Consider the following 19,334-nt stretch of genomic DNA (forward strand, 5'->3'; position numbering starts at 1 on the left):
TCTGTGTTGCCTGGGGACTGAGAGCCGCGCTCGGCGTTGACCGGGGACCGAGAGCCGCACTCCGTGTTGCCCAGGGACTGATAGCCGCACTCGGCGTTGCCCAGGGACCGAGAGCTGCACTCGGTGTTGCCCGGGGACTGAGAGCCACACTCGGTGTTGCCCGGGGACTGAGAGCCACACTCGGTGTTGCCCGGGGACTGAGAGCCGCACCTGGTTAAAAAGGAGGCAGACAAAAAGCAGGAAACTATAACCTAACATCTGTGGATAGGAAAATGTTGAAGAGTTCATTCTTAAAGAAGCATTAGCACGACATTTGGAAAAGCATAATTCGGTCAGGCAGAGTCAGCATGGATTTATGAAGGGGAAGTCATGTTTGAAAAATTTGCTGGAATTCTTTGAGCATGTAACGAACAGGGTGGATAAAGTGGGTGTGGTGTATTTGGACTCCCAGAAGGCATTTGACAAGGTGCCACAAAAAAGGTTACTGTAAAGATAAAATTTCACGGGGCTGGGGTTAATATATTAGCATGGATAAAGAATTGGCTAATTGACAGAAAACAGAGAGTTGGGGTAAATGGTTCATTCTTGGGTTGGCAATCAGCCACAGGGATCAGTGCTGGGACCCCAACTATTTACAATCTATATTAACAACTTGGAAGAAGGGTCCGACTGTAATGTAGCCAAGTTTGCTGGCGATATAAAGATGGGAGGGAAAGCAATGTGTGAGGAGGACACACATAACCTGTAAAAGGACACAGATAGACTAAGTGAGTGGGCAAAAATTTGGCAGATGGAGTATAATGTAGAAGTGTGAGGTCATGCACTATGGCAGAAAAAAAATCAAAGAGCAAGTTATTATTTAAATGGAGAAAGATTGAAAAGTGCTGCAGTACAGCGGGACCTGGGCTACTTGTGCATGAAACACAAGGGGTTAGTATGCAGGTACAGCAAGTGATCAGGAAGGCCAATGCAATCTTGGCCTTTATTGCAAAGGGATTGGAGTATAAAAGCAGGGAGGTCTAGCTACAGTTATACAAGTTATTGGTGAGGCCACCCCTGGAATACTGCGTGCAGTTTTGGTTTCCATATTTATGAAGGGATATACTTGCTTTGGAGGAAGTTGAGAGAAGGTTCACTAGGTTGATTCCAGAGATGAGGGGTTGACTTATTAGAAAAGTTTGAGGGGGTTGGGCCTCTACTCATTGAATTCAGAAGAATGAATGAGAAGTGATTTATTGAAATGTATAAGATTATGAGGGGGCTTGACAAGGTGGTAGCAGAGAGGATGTTTTCACTGATTGGGGAGACTAGAACTGGGAGGCATAATTTTGGATTGAGGGGGCCTCCATTTAAAACTGAGGTGAGGAGGAATTTCTTCTTCAGAGGGTTGTAAACCTGTGGAATTCGCTGCCTCAGAAAGCTGTGGAAGCTGGGACATTGAATATATTTAAGACAGAGATCGACAGTTTCTTAACCGATAAGGGAATCAGCGGTTATGGGTAGTGGGCAGGGAAGTGGACCTGAGTCCATGATCCGATCAGCCATGATCGTATTAAATGGTGGAGCAGGCTCGAGGGGCCGTATGGCCTACTCCTGCTCCTATTTCTTAATTCTTATTTTCTTATATAGTGGGTGTCTGGTATGTGAATGTGGATTTTACTCTAATCTGTCCATCTCTGGTATGTGGATGAGGGTTTTACTCTGTATGTTAGTTTCTGACACGAAAGCATGGATTTTATCCTGTACCTGTCAATTTCTGGTAATTGCCTGTGGGTTTCATTCTGCATTAAAAGGGCCACTTTACAACATAATTCTAAAAAGACAGAGTGTTAAAAAAAAAACAAGCCTGAAAGCTCTGAGTCTCAAAGCGAGAAGCATTCGTAATAAGGTGGACGAATTAACTGCACAGATAGCTATATGATGTAAATGGGATTACTGAGACATGGCTCCAGGGTAACCAAGGCTGGAAACAAAACATCCAGTGGTATTCAATATTCAGGAAGGATAGCCAGTAAGGATAAAGACGTGGGGTAGTGTTAATAGTTAAAGAGGAAGTCAATGCAATAGTAAGGAAGGAGATTAGCTGGGATGATGTGGAATCTACATGGGTAGAGCTGCGAAACACCAAAGGGAAGAAAATGTTAGTTGGGGTTGTGTACAGACCACCAAACAATAGTAGAGAGGTTGAGGATGGCATCAAACAGGAAATTAGGGATGCATGCAATAAGAGAACAGCAGTTAACATGGATAACTTTTAACTAGATATTGATTGAGCTAACCAAACTGGTAGCAATATTGTGGAGGAGGATTTCCTGGAGTGTATAAGGGATGGTTTTCGAGACCAATATGTCGAGGAACCAACTAGAGAGCAGGCCATCCTAGACTGGGTGTAACGAGAGAGGATTAATTAGCAATCTAGTCGTGCGTGGCCCCTTGGGGAAGAGTGACCATAATATGGTAGAATTCTTCATTAAGATGGAGAGCGACACAGTTAACTCAGAGACTAGGGTCCTGAACTTAAAGGAAACTTCAATGGTATGAGACGTGGTTTGGCTAGGATAAACTGGCGAATGATACTTAAAGGGTTGATGGTAGATAGGCAATGGCAGACAATTAAAGATCACATGGATGAATTACAACTATTGTACATCCCTGTCTGGCGGAAAAATAAAACAGGAAAGGTGGCTCAACCGTAGCTAACAAGGGAAGTTAGGGACAGGGTTAAATCCAAGGAAGAGGCATATAAATTGGCCAGAAAAAGCATCAAACTTGAGGACTGGGAGAAATTTAGAATTCAGCAGAGCAGGACTAAGCGTGTAATTAGGAGGAGGAAAATAGAATATGAGAGTAAGCTTGCAGGGAACATAACAAACTGACTGCAAAAGCTTCTATAGATATGTGAAGAGAAAAATATATGTAAAGTCTCATGTAGGCCCCTTGCCGTCAGAATCAGGTGAATTCATCATGGGGAACAAGGAAATGGCAGACCAATTGAACAAATACTTTGGTTCTGTCTTCACTAAGGAAGTTACAAATAACCTCCCGAAAATACTAGGGGGCTGAGGGTCTAGCGGGAAGGAGGGACTGAGGGAAATCCTTATTAGTCAGGAAATGGTGTTAGGGAAATTGAAGGGACTGCAGCCCAATAAATCCCCAGGGCCTGGAAGTCTGCATCCCAGAGTAGTTAAAGAAGTGGCCGGAGAAATAGTGGATGCATTGGTGTTCATTTTCCAGAATTCCATGGACTCTGGATCAGTACCTATGGATTGGAGGGTAGCTAATGTAACCACACTTTTTAAAAAAGGATGGAGAGAGAAAACAGGGAATTATAGACGGGTTAGCCTGACATTGGTGGTTGGGAAAATGCTAGAATCCATTATTAAAGATGTAATAGCAGAGCATTTGGAAAGCAGTGACAGGATCGGTCCAAGTCACCATGGATTTATGAAAGGGAAATGATGCTTGACAAATCTTCGAGTTTTTTGAGGATGTAACCAATAGAGTGGATAAGGGAGAACCAGTGGATGTGGTGTATTTGGAATTTCAAAAGGCTTTTGACAAGGTCCCAAACAAGAGATTAGTCTGCAAAATTAAAGCACATAGTATTGGGGTAATGTATTGACGTGGTGGGAGAACTGGTTGGCAGACAGGAAGCAAAGAGTGGGAATAAATGGGTCCTTTTCAGAATGGCAGGCAGTGATTAGTGGGGTGCCGCAAGGTTCAGTGCTGGGACCCCAGCTATTTGCAATATACATCAATGATTTAGATGAAGGAATTGAGTTAATATCTCCAAGTTTGCAGATGACACTAAGCTGGATGATGGTGTGAACTGTGAGGAGGATGCTAAGAGGCTGCAGGGTGACTTGGGCAGGTTAGGTGATTGGGCAATTGCATGGCTGATGCAGTATAGTGTGGATAAATGTGAGGTTATCCACTTTGGTGGCAAAAACAGGAAGGCAGATTATTATCTGAATGGTGACAGATTAGTAAAATGGGTGGTGCAAAGAAACCTGGGTGACATGGTACATCAAGTCACTGAAGGTAGGCATGCAGCTACGGCAGGCAGCAAAGAAAGCAAATGGCATGCTGGCCTTCATAGCGAGGAGATTTGAGTATAGGAGCAGGGAGGTCTTACTGCAGTTGTACAGGGCCTTGGTGAGACCACACCTTGAGTATTCTGTGCAGTTTTGGTCTCTTAATCTGAGCAAGGAAGTGCTTGCTATTGAGGAAGTGCAGCGAAGGTTCACCAGACTGATTCCCGGATTGCAGGACTGACATATGAGGAAAGACTGGATCGGCTAGGCTTATACTCACTGGAATTTAGATGAATGAGAGGGGATCTCATAGAAACATGTAAAATTATGACAGGACTGGACAAATTAGATGCAGGAAGAATGTTCCCGATGTTGGGAAAGTCCAGAACCTGGAGTAACAATATAAGGATAAGGGATAAGCCATATAGGACTGATATGAGGAGAAACATTTTCACCCAGAGAGTGTTAAACCTGTGCAATTCTCGACCACAGAAAGTTGTGGAGTCCAGTTCGTTGGATATACTCAAGAGGGAGTTAGATGTGGTATTTACGGCAAAGGAGATCAGAGGGTATGGAGAGAAAGCGGGAGTGGGGTACTGAAGTTGCATAATCAGCCATGATCATATTGAATGGTGGTGCAGGCTCGAAGGGCCGAATGGCCTCCTCCTGCACCTATTTTCTATGTTTCTATGTATATTTCCATTCCTGGTGTGTGATGTGTATTTTGCGCTGTATCTGTCCATCTCTGTTATGTGAATGTGAGCTCTACTCCATACCCGGCATTCTCCAGTATGTTAGTATTGTTTTACTCTGTACCCCCAATTCCTGATACAAAATAAAATGAATACTATGTTAATTTGTGAAATGGAGGTGAGTTTTATGCTGAATCTGTCGATCTCTTGTAAATGAGTTTGAGTTTTACTCTGTATCTATCTGTCTCTGTTATGTGAGTGTGGGCCTTTCTCTGTATCTCTCCATTTCTGTTATGGGAGTCCGGATTTTAATATGTCAGCTCGGATGTGAGTGTGGGTTTTATATTATATCTCTCAGTCTCTGATATGAGTATGGGTTTTATATTGTATCTCTCAGTCTCTGATATGCAAGTGTGTGTATTTTTCTGCAACTGTCAGATTTTGGTGTATGTTGAGGTTTAATCTGTGCCTCTCAGTGTCTTCTATGTTGCACTGTACGTATTTGTTCCTGCTACTTGATTGTGTGTTTTAGACTGTACCTGTCATTTCCTGCTATGTGAGTGTAGAATTTACTCTGTATCGGCTAGTCTCTGGTATGTGAACGTGAAAATCAATTTTACTTTTTTCCTGTATTTCTCTGATATCTGAATGAAAATGTTGCCTTCTACGTGTCATTTTTCTGATGTGTGTGGGTGTGGGTTTTACTCTGCCCCTATCAGTTCCTGCGATGCAAGTAACAATTTTACTTACTGCCTTTCAGTTTTCCGATATGTGCACATGGGATTTACATTTTACCTGTCACTCTCTGGTATGCAAGTGGGAATTTTATTCTGTTACTGTCACTTTCATATATGTGGGTGTGTGTTGTATACTGTATCTGTCAGTCTATGGTACGGGAATGGGGGTTTTATTCTGCACTTGTCATCTTCTGGTATGTTCAGGGGTTAAACACTGAATCCGTCAGATTTTGAAACGTGAATATGGCTTTTGCTCTGTATCCATCAGCTTCTGATCTGCGAGTGTGGTTTATACGTTCTATTTGACATTTTTTCTGATAGTTGATTGTCTTTTATTCTCTACCTGCCAGTTTCTGGTAAGTGAGTGTGGGTGTTTAATGTACCTGTCAGTGTGATCTTTTTCAATGGTGAAACAGCATCTGATTCTACTGCTCCATGTGGCTGTAAGATTCACAATGTAACTCTGCCACTTTGGATCACTGTGGGACTGACTGCTTCTGCTGCCTGTGACAATAGGATTGAGGCCAGATCTATGTCTCTGCAGTCTTTGAGTGATAATCTACTTACTGTGTGTGAGAAGGAGCTGCCTTCACTGTTCCTTGTGTTCCGGGTGGAGGAAAGATCACATTTGTTCAGGCTGGTTGAAGAATTTTGCTCTGAGAATTATAATACGAGAACATTATTAGTTCTAAGGTATGGATGAGGGGAGAATATGATGTATCTTTAGGAGTGGCAATGTAGCTCTCGATCATCAGCAACGCGGTTCTGCAGAAGTCAGCTCACCGAAACAATATAACCCGTCTTTAAAATATCTTCTCCCACACTCCTCTCCTGGTGCCTGCATAGATGCACTTTGTGAAACTCCTCACATCCTCACTGTCAGGCTGTGTTTCCACTGCTCACTTTCCATGAACAACAGACACGGTGAGATTGGAACTGAATCAGGAACATTCACTGCTGAATTGGGGAAAGAAAGCAGCAATAATTTGAAAGAGCGAGGTGGTTTACTTTCTCTTTTACCTTACACTGTCCACACACAGCCCGAGAATGGTATCTCCCTTCCCCCACTCACATCATGTTCAGGAACTAGTTCCTGCTCCACTCTGCCTCTTACACACAGCCCCCAATGGAACTAAACCAGGAATGTTCACTACTGATTTGGAGAGAGAAAGCAGCAGATTGTAAATAGCTGATTCTGACCATTCTGTTTCCCTTACAAAGAGTAGGAGTAAATGGGTACTTTTCAGAATGGCAGGCAGTGACTAGTGGGGTACCACAAGGTTCTATGCTGGGGCCCCAGCTGTTTACATTGTACATTAATGATTTGGACAAGGGGATTCAATGTAGTATCTCCAAATTTGCGGATGACACTAAGTTGGGTGGCAGTGTGAGCTGCGAAGAGGATGCTATGAGGCTGCAGAGTGACTTGGATAGGTTAGGTGAGTGGGCAAATGCCTGGCAGATGAAGTATAATGTGGATAAATGTGAGGTTATCCACTTTGTGGTAAAAACAGAGAGACAGACTATTATCTGAATGGTGACAGATTAGGAAAAGGGAAGGTGCAACGAGACCTGGGTGTCATAGTACATCAGTCATTGAAGGTTGGCATGCAGGTACAGCAGGTGGTTAAGAAAGCAAATGGCATGTTGGCCTTCATAGCGAGGGGATTTGAGTACAGTGGCAGGGAGGTGTTGCTACAGTTGTAAAGGGCCTTGGTGAGGCCACACCTGCAGTATTGTATACAGTTTTGGTCTCCTAATTTGAGGAAGGACATTCTTGTATTGTGGGAGAGCAGCGAAGATTCACCAGACTGATTCCCGGGACGGTGGGAATGACCTATCAAGAAAGATTGGATCAACTGGGCATGTATTCACTGGAGTTCAGAAAAATGAGAGGGGACCTCATAGAAAAGTTTAAAATTCTGATGGGTTTGGACAGGTTTGATCCAGGAAGAATGTTCCCAATGTTGGGGAAGTCCAGAACCAGGGGTCACAGTCTGAGGATAAGGGGTAAGCGTTTTAGGACCGAGATGAGGAGTAACTTCTTCACCCAGAGAGTGGTGAACCTGTGGAATTCTCTACCACAGAAAGTAGTTGAGGCCAATTCACTAAATATATTCAAAAGAGAGTTAGATGAAGTCCTTACTACTCGGGGAATCAAGGGGTATGGCGAGAAAGCAGGAAGGGGGTACTGAAGTTTCATGTTCAGCCATGAACTCATTGAATGGCGGTGCAGGCTAGAAGGCCTGAATGTCCAGTTCCTGCACGTTTTTTCGATGTTTCTATGTTACCCTGGACACAGACTATCCACACACAGCCCGAGAATGGCCTCTCCCTTCCCCCACTCACACCACACACTGAGACTGGTTCTTGCTCCACTCTGCCTCTTACACACAGCCCCGATTCCCCCTGAACTCCCCCCGGACTTGGGGCTGATCTCTGAGCCCATCTGCAGACACGCTCCCAAAGCTCTGCGCTTCTGTAAGGAGGCTGCTGCTCGCTGCCTTACCCCGGGGCCACGGTGTCTCCATTCCTGGCTGTTTTAGAAACATAGAAACATAGAAAATAGGTGCAGGAGTAGGCCCTTGGCCCTTCCAGCCTGCACTGCTATTCAATAAGATCATGGCTGATCATTCCTTCAGTACCCCTTTCCTGCTTTCTCTCCAGACCCATTGATCCCCTTAACCGTAAGGGCCATATCTAACTCCCTCTTGAATATATCCAATGAACTGGCATGAACAACTCTCTGCGGCAGGGAATTCCGCAGGTTAACAACTCTGAGTGAAGAAGTTTCTCCTCATCTCAGTCCTAAATGGCCTTATCCTGAGACTTTGTCCCCTGGTTCTGGACTTCCTCAACATCGGGAACATTCTTCCTGCATCTAGCCTGTCTAGTCCAGTCAGAGTCTTATATGATTCTATGAGATCCCCTCTCATCCTTCTAAACTCCAGTGAATAAAGGCCCCGTTGATCCAGTCTCTCCTCATATGACAGCCCAGCCATCCCTGGAATCAGTCTGGTGAACCTTCACTGCAATCCCTCAATAGCCAGAACGTCCTTCCTCAGATTAGGAGACCAAAACTGAACACAATATTCCATGTGGGGCCTCATCAAAGTCCGCTCACTGATTGAATGGCGATTACAGGCAGTGCTGGGGGAGGGGAGGGTGCATGCGCTATTCTGCTCACTGGGATTTGACACAGGGGTCGATTACTCACCTCCGCCCCGCTGAAAGGGATCACGTTTGCGGAGCAGTGCTCACCATGTCCGCTCCGCCATTACACGCACTGCGCATGCTCCATACACAGCCAGTCCCTGCGCATGCGCACTGGGCCCCTGAAGTCTGGGCTCGATACGGCCCCCGTCGCCGGGATCATAGGGTTGGGGGCAGTATATTAGCATAGATAGAGGATTGTTTCGCCAACAGAAAACAGAGAGTCAGGATAAATGGTTCTTTTGCTGGTTCGCAAATGGTCACTAGTGGGGTGCCGCAGATTCGGTGCTGGGTCCTCAACTGTATACAATCTATATTAATGACTTGGAAGAAGGGACCAAGTGTAATGTAGCCTAGTTTGCTGATGATACAAACGTGGGTGAGAAAGCAAATTGAGGACCACAAAAAATCTGCAAAGGGATATAGACAGGCTAAATGAGTGGGCAAAAAATTGTCAGACATAGTTTGACATGGGAAAATGTGAGGTTATCCACTTCGGCAGAAATCATAAAAAAGCAAATTATAAGTAAAATGGAGAAAAATTGAAAAGTGCTACAGGACAGAGAGACCTGAGGGTGTTTTTGCATAAAACACAAGTATGCAGGTACAGCAAGTAATCAGGAAGGCAAATGTAATATTGGCCTTTATTGCAAGGGGGATGTAGGTTTAGGGGTTAGCGGTGTGGTTTGTGGTTAATTGTTAGTATTGGGATTAGTGATTGGGATAGTCAGTAGGATATTCGGCTTAGGATATAATGATTAACTTAGAAAGCACTATTGGCAATATATGTGTAACTGGACGTGCATTTTTCCATTTCATGTTTTTAACCTCACAGAGACGAGTCACAAAACAGCCTCACAATGTGTTCATTCAAGTAACCTTCTTTCCTGTGCAAGCCTTATTTCTTTCCTTCTTTCACATCTCTACATTTCTCACAGAAAAATATATCAGTGACATTAGATTTGGGGATTTTTATACAATAACAGACGAATACAATTGTTGTGCTGGTTACATCTAATCATCAGCCTGCCTGAAAAGGGCTTCTGACAATAATCTGTCACCAGGCCCAACCAGTCACCGTCTGATTCCACCATCATATCTTCATTCATTACCCACCTTTCACCCTAACGAGAGCTGGTTTCACCTGCAAGACCATTCCCCATACTGAGGCTCTCTAATTCCCGAACAGAGCTAAAACAACTGCATGGACTGGTTAGACCGAATGGTCCATTTCTGTGTCGTATATCCTATGTAATGTGGTTGTCTCAGTGTAATTGGTCCCTGGATTTGATGTCTCAGTGTAAGTGGTCCCTGGATTTGATGTCTCAGTGTAAGTGGTCCCTGGATTTGATGTCTCAGTGTATGTGGTCCCTGGATTTTTTGTCACGGTATTAGTAATCCCTCCATTTGATGTCACGTTGTAATTCATCTTGGATTTGATGTCTCATTGTTACTGGTCCCTCAGTGTAAGGATTCCCTGGATTTGATGCATCAGTGTAAGTCGTCCTTGGATTTGCTGCCTCAATGTAAGTAGTCCCTGGATTTAAAGTCACAATGTATGTGGTCCCTGGATTTGGTGTCACAATGAAGGCGGTCCCTGGATTTGGTGTCAACAGCACCTCGTCACTGGGACTGAGGGAAAACCTACAGCCCAGCATCGCATTCAGCACAGAATGTTCCCACTCAAATCTATTCCCACTGCCCGCATTAATTCAACAGAAACAGTTCCGTGCCTACAAGGAACTGCAGCTCCAAGTCTAACTTCAGTGAAAGACACTATACAAAACATTTTAAAGGAAAGACACACCCCATCATAGTTCAACAGAGGCAAGTAATGGGCAGTAAATCCCCCTCACTTATACACCTTCTTCACCCCTACTCTCCAACCCCTCACCCCAACTCCTCAATCACCCCATTTCTCTCACACCAATTCCTCTTTCAACCCTTCTCTCCAAACGCCTCCCCCCAACTCCTCTTTCACCCCTACACCCCAAACACCACTCACCCAACTCCTCTTTTACTGCTACAATTTCATTTTTAACATCACTTACACAAGTCATCCACACTGGAGGTAAATCTTGGATCTTCTGTGTGAGGGTGAGGTGATCACTGGACAATAAAGTGCAGAGACTGATGGGTGGTATCTCATTTCCCTCGGTGAGATTTAATCTCCTTTCCCACTGAATACTGCGGACAGACGGTCACCTTGGCAACCGAATGGTCATTGTGACATCACTTTCTAAACAAGACCACACAAGAAAATGGGTCATAAATAAATGGTAAAGGGATTAAAAAAAACTGCAATTACATTGTAAATAATAGGAAATAAAATGCTGGATAATAACTGGTGAAGATAATAGCTTATCTCTGTGGAATTGACAAGCAAACATTAAGAATGATGTGTTTTGTTTACACACACACACACATATCAACGATTCTGTGTGCATTCTTTTCAGTTGATGGTTTTAATATAATCCAAAAATTTTAGGATCTTAGGACCCTGCGGGAACCCATCCGGCGGCGCTTCCTGTGTCAGGATTTCAAGAGATCGCGCCCCGTTGCTCCTCCCACTGCCCTTGGACATGGGGCAGATATTTAAAGGGACAGGGATGCCCTTTTCTTTGCCTATTTATACTTAAAGAAACAGTCCAGTTTATCTCTGAGTTTCGGAGGACTTCACGAACCGAGCTCCCATTAACAATCGTTCCCTTCTGTACTGTGCTGTGATTTTAAAGCTGTCTATTTCAGTGATTTGAGCCTTTCTAAAATGTCACATTGTTTTTATAATACATTTGACTTGCTTGTCTAATTTGGAAAGATTTCAGAATTGTGCAGTTTTGTTTAAAGGTGGAGTAAAATTTGTTTCAAAATAATCTTTCTAACCCTCCCTCCCCCCCCCCCCCCAAAAAAAAAAAATGTTTTTAGAACACTCTGCAATACTGACTGGGAAGGTGCCAAGTTCAGTCTTTGATCAGTGCTGTTAGTTGATCTCAGCCAAGGTAGCTGTTCAGGGGTTATAATTGTCCTCAGTACCACTGGGCGAAATATGAGTAAAAATTAGCCAGCGCAATTACTCTTGATACTGATCCAGTGACATCAATTGGGAAGTGTATGGATGTCTTTGAGGGTAGGATTGGACTCGGCTCTGATGCCTACCATGGTGGAAATGCTGCTGACACTCTTTGAGTCGACTGATGATGAGGCACCAGAGGTTAACAAATGTCTGTGGAATTGCACTCAGCCAGATTTAGCACTTCCTGGAGAAAGTAACTCGCAGTTGATTTTAGACAGTAAGCATGGAGGGAGAGTGTCGAGAAAAAGGAATTTACAGCTTTGGAGGGACAGGAGGGGACAGAATGTCCTATAGAATCTAGACTTGTCTGTTCTGAATTTCTATCCTGTACTTAAAGTAACAACGTTTGTATCCTACATTTGCAGGATATTAGAAGGGGAGGATCTGCAGCTTGGTAACTCAAACCTAACATCATGTCAAGATTTGAGAGATTCATTGGATTCATCAGGATCACCTTATCATCAGTGGAAAAACACCAATCACAGTCGTGAGAAACAGGACACATATTCTGTGTGTGGATGCAACTTCAACCATTCGTCAACCTCTGAGACTCGTGTGCCCAGCTGACTGAACACTGTAAATGTGGGGACAGTGGGAATGGATGCAGATGCGCGTTGGGTGGAAACACATCGGGAGAGGCCATTTACCAGCTGAGTGTGGAAAGAGATTCAGTCTCTCATCTCAACAACTGACATTCAAGGACTTAGATAACAGACTTTCTCCTGTGAATATAGAGCTGTGTTATTGGGCCGCGATGTTTTTACTTGTTCATCTAGTAGACTGTAAACCTTTGTCAATTAGTTGATGTGATCGGTTTACTTGTAGATATTTAAAAAAAATACATTTACTGAGTGGATTCAAATTTAAATTGAAACCAGCTTTGCAGGTGTGATACTCTATTCACACATTGAAGGTGAGAGAGATGCTGTGGGCACACGAACATTCAAGTATGTGTAAGTGATTAACACACTGGATGTTGTGTTTAGTGATCCCAGGCGTGTTAGCTATCCCTACCCTGGACATCAAGGCACTCTGGACGGTATGGGGAACTGAGACTTGTCCTGAGCGTAACCAAAGGTCTGAGAACTGAAACAATCTACAGTTAGAAAGGAGTAAAGGCACAAAATGAAGCAGACAGTAACAGGACATCAATTTGTCTCCTCTTATCATGGAGACATCAAGTATCGACACATTCTGATATTTGAAATATCAAAATAGTAAACTCCAGCCCAGTTTTATGGGTGATTAACATCAGCAGGAACAAATCCCAACTCGCAGAATGAACACGATTCAGTCAGGATGTGATTAACAGCAGTAATAACAGTAGAATCCAACCTCTGCAGTAACTTGCAAACTAGCAATTCAAATGACTGAATAAACCCCTTCCCACACTTCCCCAGTGTGAACTCGCTGGAGTTTCAGCAGATCAGATGAATGAGTGAAACCTTGGCACATACAGAGCAGGTGAATGGTCTCTCCCCGGTGTGACAGCGACGATGGATTTCTAGATCAGTCGGGGAACTGAATCCCTTCCCACAGTCTCCACATTTCCATGATTTCTCCATGGAGCAGGTGTCCTTGTGTCTCTCCAGGTTGGATGATCAGTTGAAGATTCGTCCACACACAGAACACGTGTAGCTTCTCACCGCTGTGAATGGTGTGATGTTTTTCAGGCTGTGTATCTGGTTGAAGCTCTTTCCACAGTCAGTGGACTGGAACATGCTCACTCAGATAGGGTATGTGTGTGTCGCTGCTTTTCCAGTCACACTGATGTTTGAAATATTTTCCTACAGACAGAACAGAAAAATGTTTCTGCTTCCACATTCAAAGGCCGATGGTATTCATCATTTCCAGCTAACATGGTTGGATACAGTGCGCAGAGTGAGAATAAAATCAATGAGCTGCTGATTTTCTCTGCTGGTCACTGGGCCTTTTGTGCTGGCCCAATAGGGTGAACCCGGGCTGGCCCAAAAAGGTTAACCCGGGCTGGCCCAATAGGGTGAGCCTGGGCTGGCCCAATAGGGTTAGCTTGGGCTGGGCTGGCCCAATAGGGTGAGGCGTGCTGGCCCAAGGTCACCAGACAACTATCAGAACAAGGCTCCCTTTCAGGGGCCACGGGGCTTACATAAACATGTGACCAATGAAACTGACAGACATCCTGAAGCCCCTCCCATCCTTTGTCACTGCACAAAGGACCGTGCATGCGCCGTGAGACCGCCCTGACCAATATGGCGGCCGCTGAGCATGCTCCCACCACCAGTTACTGCCAAGAAAGGCGCCAAGAAAACGTTCACTAACACAACACCGAAGAGCGGCAAGAAGCGCAGACAGTCAAGGAAGGAGAGTTACTCCATTTACATCTACAAAGTGATGAAGCAAGTTTACCCTGACACTGGCATATCCTCCAAGGCCATGGGCATCATGAACTCGGTTGTGAAGGATATTTTGGAGCGCATCGCTGGTGAGGCTTCCCGCCTGGTCCATTACAACAAGCGCCGCACCATCAGCTCCCGGGAGAACCAGACCACCATGCGCCTGCTGCTGCCGGGGAGCTTGCTAAGCACGCCTTGTCGGAAGGGACAAAGGCGGTGCCCAAGTACATCAGCTCCAAGTAAAACTACACGCTGTCCTCTGAGGTCAAACCCAAACACAACTGCTCTTTTAAGAGCCACCCACAACCTCTCTGAAACAGCTGCACAAACGCAGCTCCCTTTAAACTTAAATCACTAATTATTTCCTCAAAAATTGTGTGCGAACCTTTGGAGTTCCAGCTGTAGATTTAGTTTTGAATTCTCAGATAAGCAGCTTCACTCTCAGACCTGTTCATTTACACCGCCTGCCGAATTAAAAGCATGTTTAGAGGCTGAGACTCAGATTTCAGTCACACATTCTCTCTCGCAAGTACTTATCAAGTTTATTTTTCAATTCCTGTTGCGTCAGTCCGTTTATTAACCCGACACTCCCCGAAATGGAACAATCCAGAATGGGAGTTCTTACAGAGACCAGAACCGGGTCAGTTTGATCACTCTGTCTAATATGTCCTTACTATATAGTATAAATGTAGACGAGGCCCATACTTAAGAGAAGGTCACTCTGTGACCAGTAACATTTATTAGCCAGCACTGAAGTGATGAATGTGGGTGAAGCTTCCTCTTTTATACCTGAAAGTGCAGGTTAGGAGTGTCTCCCAAAAGTTCACCCCCTTGTGGTCAATGTTCTCACGGTGTACAACTTAGGTCTGTTTATACATGGGTTACAATGACAGTTGAATACATGACATCACCTCTCCCCAAAGTCTTATTGCGATCACAGGTTAAGTCTCTGGTGGTTTCCGCTCCCTTGTACAGCGCCTGAGTTGGGGATCCAGTTGTTGGGCGTTAGACTGAGTGACTGCTGTTTGCGGTGCCTCGGCCTGTCCGGAATGCCCACAGTGACTGGGCTCTCCTCCGCTTGGTTCTTGTGTTCGGTCACCTGTGGAGGAGTGAACTCGATATCGTGTTCTTCCTCTGCTTCTTCTATGGGGTTGCTGAACCTCTTTTTTATTTGATCCACGTGTTTGCGGCAGATTTGTCCATTGTTAAGTTTAACGATCAGAATCATATTCCCCTCTTTGGCAATCACAGTGCCTGCGAGACATTTAAGCCCTGCAGCGTAGTTGAGGACAAAGGCAGGGTCATTGACATCAATACATCACGCCCTCGCATTCCCATCTTGGTAGTCACATTGTGACTGGCGCCTGCCCTCAACAATTTATTTCATGGTGGGGTGCATAAGGGATAACATGGTTTTGAGCGTCCATTTCATTAGCAGCTCTGCGAGTGGAACCCCTGTGAGCGAGTATGGTCGGGATCTATTGGCCAACAGGAGACATGATAAGCGGCTTTGCAGGGAACCTCCTTGGATTCTGAGCATCCCCTGTTTGATTATCTGCACTGCTCGTTCCGCCTGACCATTTGAGGCCGGCTGGAACGGTGCCGTTCTGACATGGTTGTTACCAATTCCTGCCATGAAGTCCTGGAATTCAATGCTTGCAAAGCACTGGCCATTGACCAAGACGTCCGGTAGACCATGGGCGGCGAACATTGCACGTCGACTTTCTACCATGGCCGAGGATGTGCTTGAATTGAGAATGTCACACTTGATCCATTTGGAGTAGGCGTCTACTACAACCAAAAACATTTTTCTCATGAAAGGACCTGCGTAGTCCACATGGATGCGTGACCATGGTTTGGCGGCCCAGGACCAGTGACTAAGGGGGGGGCGTCCCTGGGCGCATTGCCCAGCTGGGCACACGTGTTGCATCTGTGAACACAAAGTTCCAGGTCTGCATCTATCCCTGGCCACCAAACGTGTAAGCTGGCAATTGCCTTCATTATGACAACGCCCGGGTTCTCATTGTGGAGTTCTCTGATGAACATCTCTCTGCCCATCTGGGGCATGACTACACAGTTTCCCCATAGTAGGCAATCGGCCTAAATCGAGAGTGTATCCTTGTGCCTGTGAAATGGTTTGAATTCCTCAGAGAATGCCCCGTACATGGCTGCCCAGTCCCCATTCAGGACACAGGACTGCTAATGTCGTGTGCTCTGCACGCATGGGTTCGAATCCCATCCTCGTCGTCGTTGTGTTACAGCTTTGATTTCCCGGGTCGTGTTGTCAATCACATTTAACCTCTTCACCAAATTTCCCTTTTACTGACACGGATGGTGTACTTTGTTCATGTCATGTCATGTCTCAAATTAATAATATAATAGTCAAGAGGATAATATTTGAAGGACTATGGAGAGGTGGTCTAATTAGGTAGGTCTCTGAGGGACAGCACAAGCACGATGTGCCGAAGATCTTTTCTCACTACCGTCAGAATCTGAGAGCTACGCTCTTCACCGTCGGCGGCTCGTTGGTCTAGCTGTACGATTATTGCTTAGGAATGATCACATTTGAAATGCGAGAGGTCTCGGGCTCAATCCCGGACGAGCCCCGCCATTGTTTACTCAAAGTTCCGCTTCTCACAGCCGCTTGACATGTGAGAAATCAGACATCTTTCACGTTAAAACGCGTGATTTTGCGCCGATGATCCCTTAGCGTCCAAATCCCAAAGCAAAGAGAACCCCGCCAAACTGAGTATAGTTAATGTTTCTCAGAGGTACTCGGCTCTGTGACTCGTTGGATAACCTAAACGCTTGTTTTGTTCAGGCCAATACTTGATCAGTATACCTTCCTCTCTGTACGCATAAGCTCACCTCAATTGGGATAAGCATACATTCAGCGTCAATCTCCACATCTGCCCTGAATATGAGTGCGTCCTGTTTCTCTGGAGTTGAAAAGTTGAGAGAAGCTGGCTTTTGAATTAGACCCTTGGCTGCCGAATTCAAAGCGGACAGGAAATCAATCCGGGCTGGCAAAGCTGCCTGGTCTGATTAAAAGGCGGTGACACCCAATATTGTCGGCATGTTCTGGTCTTCAGACCTCAACATTAGGTTCAACGTATCGGATCAAAAGCACCGCACTCATTGTCTGGTAATGGTTCTGCTATTCCCATTAACACCTCCTCTGGACCATCCTTTGTTAAGTTATTGCCCGATTACCACCAACTTTGCCGTTTCCCATTGTGCCATTTATTATTTAATCACTCCTGCGTTCCACTGTATCACAGACGTTTCCATTTGACCTTTCTCGCTGCGTATTTTTTCCAGGCGCTATTTTTGTTGAAATAATCTGTAATCTTTAACTTTTTCATGAAATATCGGAATGATTATCCGACAGAACGTGAAACCGGATTCTTCCTCCACAGAATCTGCACGACCTGTCGAGTTTTACATATTTATCTGTTTTTATTGATTCTATTTCCGTGTCCCTTTTAAGGGGATGTGCTGTCTGTCCGAGATCATTCTCTGTCTGTTTAAAATGGTGTGCTATCAGACCCGCATCATTCTGTGTCTGTTTAAAAGTGATGTGCTGTCTGTCCCGGATTTCCAATTTCAAATTTCAAAAACTGCCTTTGGAGGTTGCAGGAATTTTAGTTTGTTTGTGTGTTTGTTTAAGCCAGAGTGTGTGCAAACGTGCTGTGCGATCTTACTGCCATGTGAGAAAAATGCATTACATGCAACTTGAAACCGTACTGATTTGATTGAACACTCCTTCGTGGACTGTCTGACGGTAGAAGAATCTGCTGTGGGATTTTGCTATTCTGAAAGAAGGGAAAATACACAAGTAAGAAATATAGCGATTTTAGCCAGGGCTTGCGTGTGGGCTGTGTAATTTGACGACATCCTCCATCCTTATTTTCAAATTCAAATCAAATCAAACCAAGACAAGACAAGACAAGACATGACTGACTTTGTTTATACATATATAAATATGTGTATATTTATATGTAATCCCAAATTTGTAACTTCCAAAAGAAATATGCTTTTTCTGTTCAGCCTGCACCGGGCTCCATTACATTTGACCTCTTTCACAGCACAAACAGCTGCTGTCTGATCCAGCAGAAAGACACACGCGACTTTAAAATATCGCCTTTGTAGCCCACATCTTCCCTCGTGACTTGTCTTCCACCATGGGCTTACTGTGTTTGGACAATGATTGACTGCACACCTCATTTCCAATGAAATTCTTCCAGTCATACAGCCTTCCTTCTGTCAAAAAATATATATATTATGAATCAATTATTTATTTATTTAAAACTACTCAAATTCAATTAAAAAAAAAATTAAATGCATTTATTTTCTTAAAATGTTAAATATATATATATTTCAACCTGGGCTGGTTTGACGTCCCTCCCTCCTTCCTGCCTGTGGCTTCAATAACCGTCTCTGCCCCGCGTGGTCCTGAGGCCCAATACACAATTGCCTTCAGGGATGATAGAAATCTCAAGTTATTCTTTTAAAAGAGAACTGCTGTCAGTCAAGGGTCATTCTGCAACTGGGTAAAAGCGATGTCCTTGCAGTCCCGGATCATTCTGTGTCTGTTTAAACGGGCTGGTTGTCAGTTCCGGTTCATAATCTTTCCCTTTGAAACGGATTTTCTCATAAACCCGGGTCATCCTGTATAGTTTGAGAAGGAGTATGATTTCAGCTGCAATGACCGAATTGTTAAACTGTTGTGTTTCAATTTACATTGGGCTTGCCTGCGCCGGTGCGCACCCAGATCGCCGTGCATCTGTTCATTCACTCGAAATATGCTCATCTTTTCCTAAATCCAGTCCTTGATATTGCAGTTGCCCCGAATCTGCTAGCAATATACACAATAACACAATGGATGGTGTTGACAGCGACCGCGTGGCCTAATGGATAAGGCGTCTGACTTCGTTTATAACCGCGAAGATTGCAGGTTCGCGTTCAACTTAGCTTGCTGCGTGAAATTTTACTTTTTTTGTTGTGATTCTGCCGAGAAACCAACCATCTCTTCCAGTCACTCACCTGAAGTAAAGGAAGTCTGTTTGCTTAAAGAATCTCATGACATGTTTTCATTATTGTCGATTTGCATGCACGGGCAGAGCAAGCTGTGAAGTGGACTTTCTTGCACATTATTTTTGTTTGGATACAAAAAGCAGGAGATTGAATGGGTGACGACGCGCTGTACATGT

General features: G+C 44.5%; 1 long non-coding RNA gene across 2 annotated transcripts in view; it reads left to right on the forward strand.

Annotated features, from left to right (window-relative positions):
* Positions 1-12,588, forward strand: part of LOC139238089 (uncharacterized) — a 53,231-nt gene extending 40,643 nt beyond the window's left edge. For both annotated transcript variants that reach the window (XR_011588569.1, XR_011588568.1), the window contains exon 5: positions 12,115-12,588. This is a non-coding gene — a long non-coding RNA (uncharacterized lncRNA). The remainder of the gene's footprint in view (positions 1-12,114) is intronic.
* Positions 12,589-19,334: the final 6,746 nt, after the last annotated feature.

The sequence above is a fragment of the Pristiophorus japonicus genome, chromosome 25 (genome assembly GCF_044704955.1).
Source record: "Pristiophorus japonicus isolate sPriJap1 chromosome 25, sPriJap1.hap1, whole genome shotgun sequence".
In the NCBI taxonomy this organism is placed as follows: Eukaryota; Metazoa; Chordata; class Chondrichthyes; family Pristiophoridae; genus Pristiophorus; species Pristiophorus japonicus.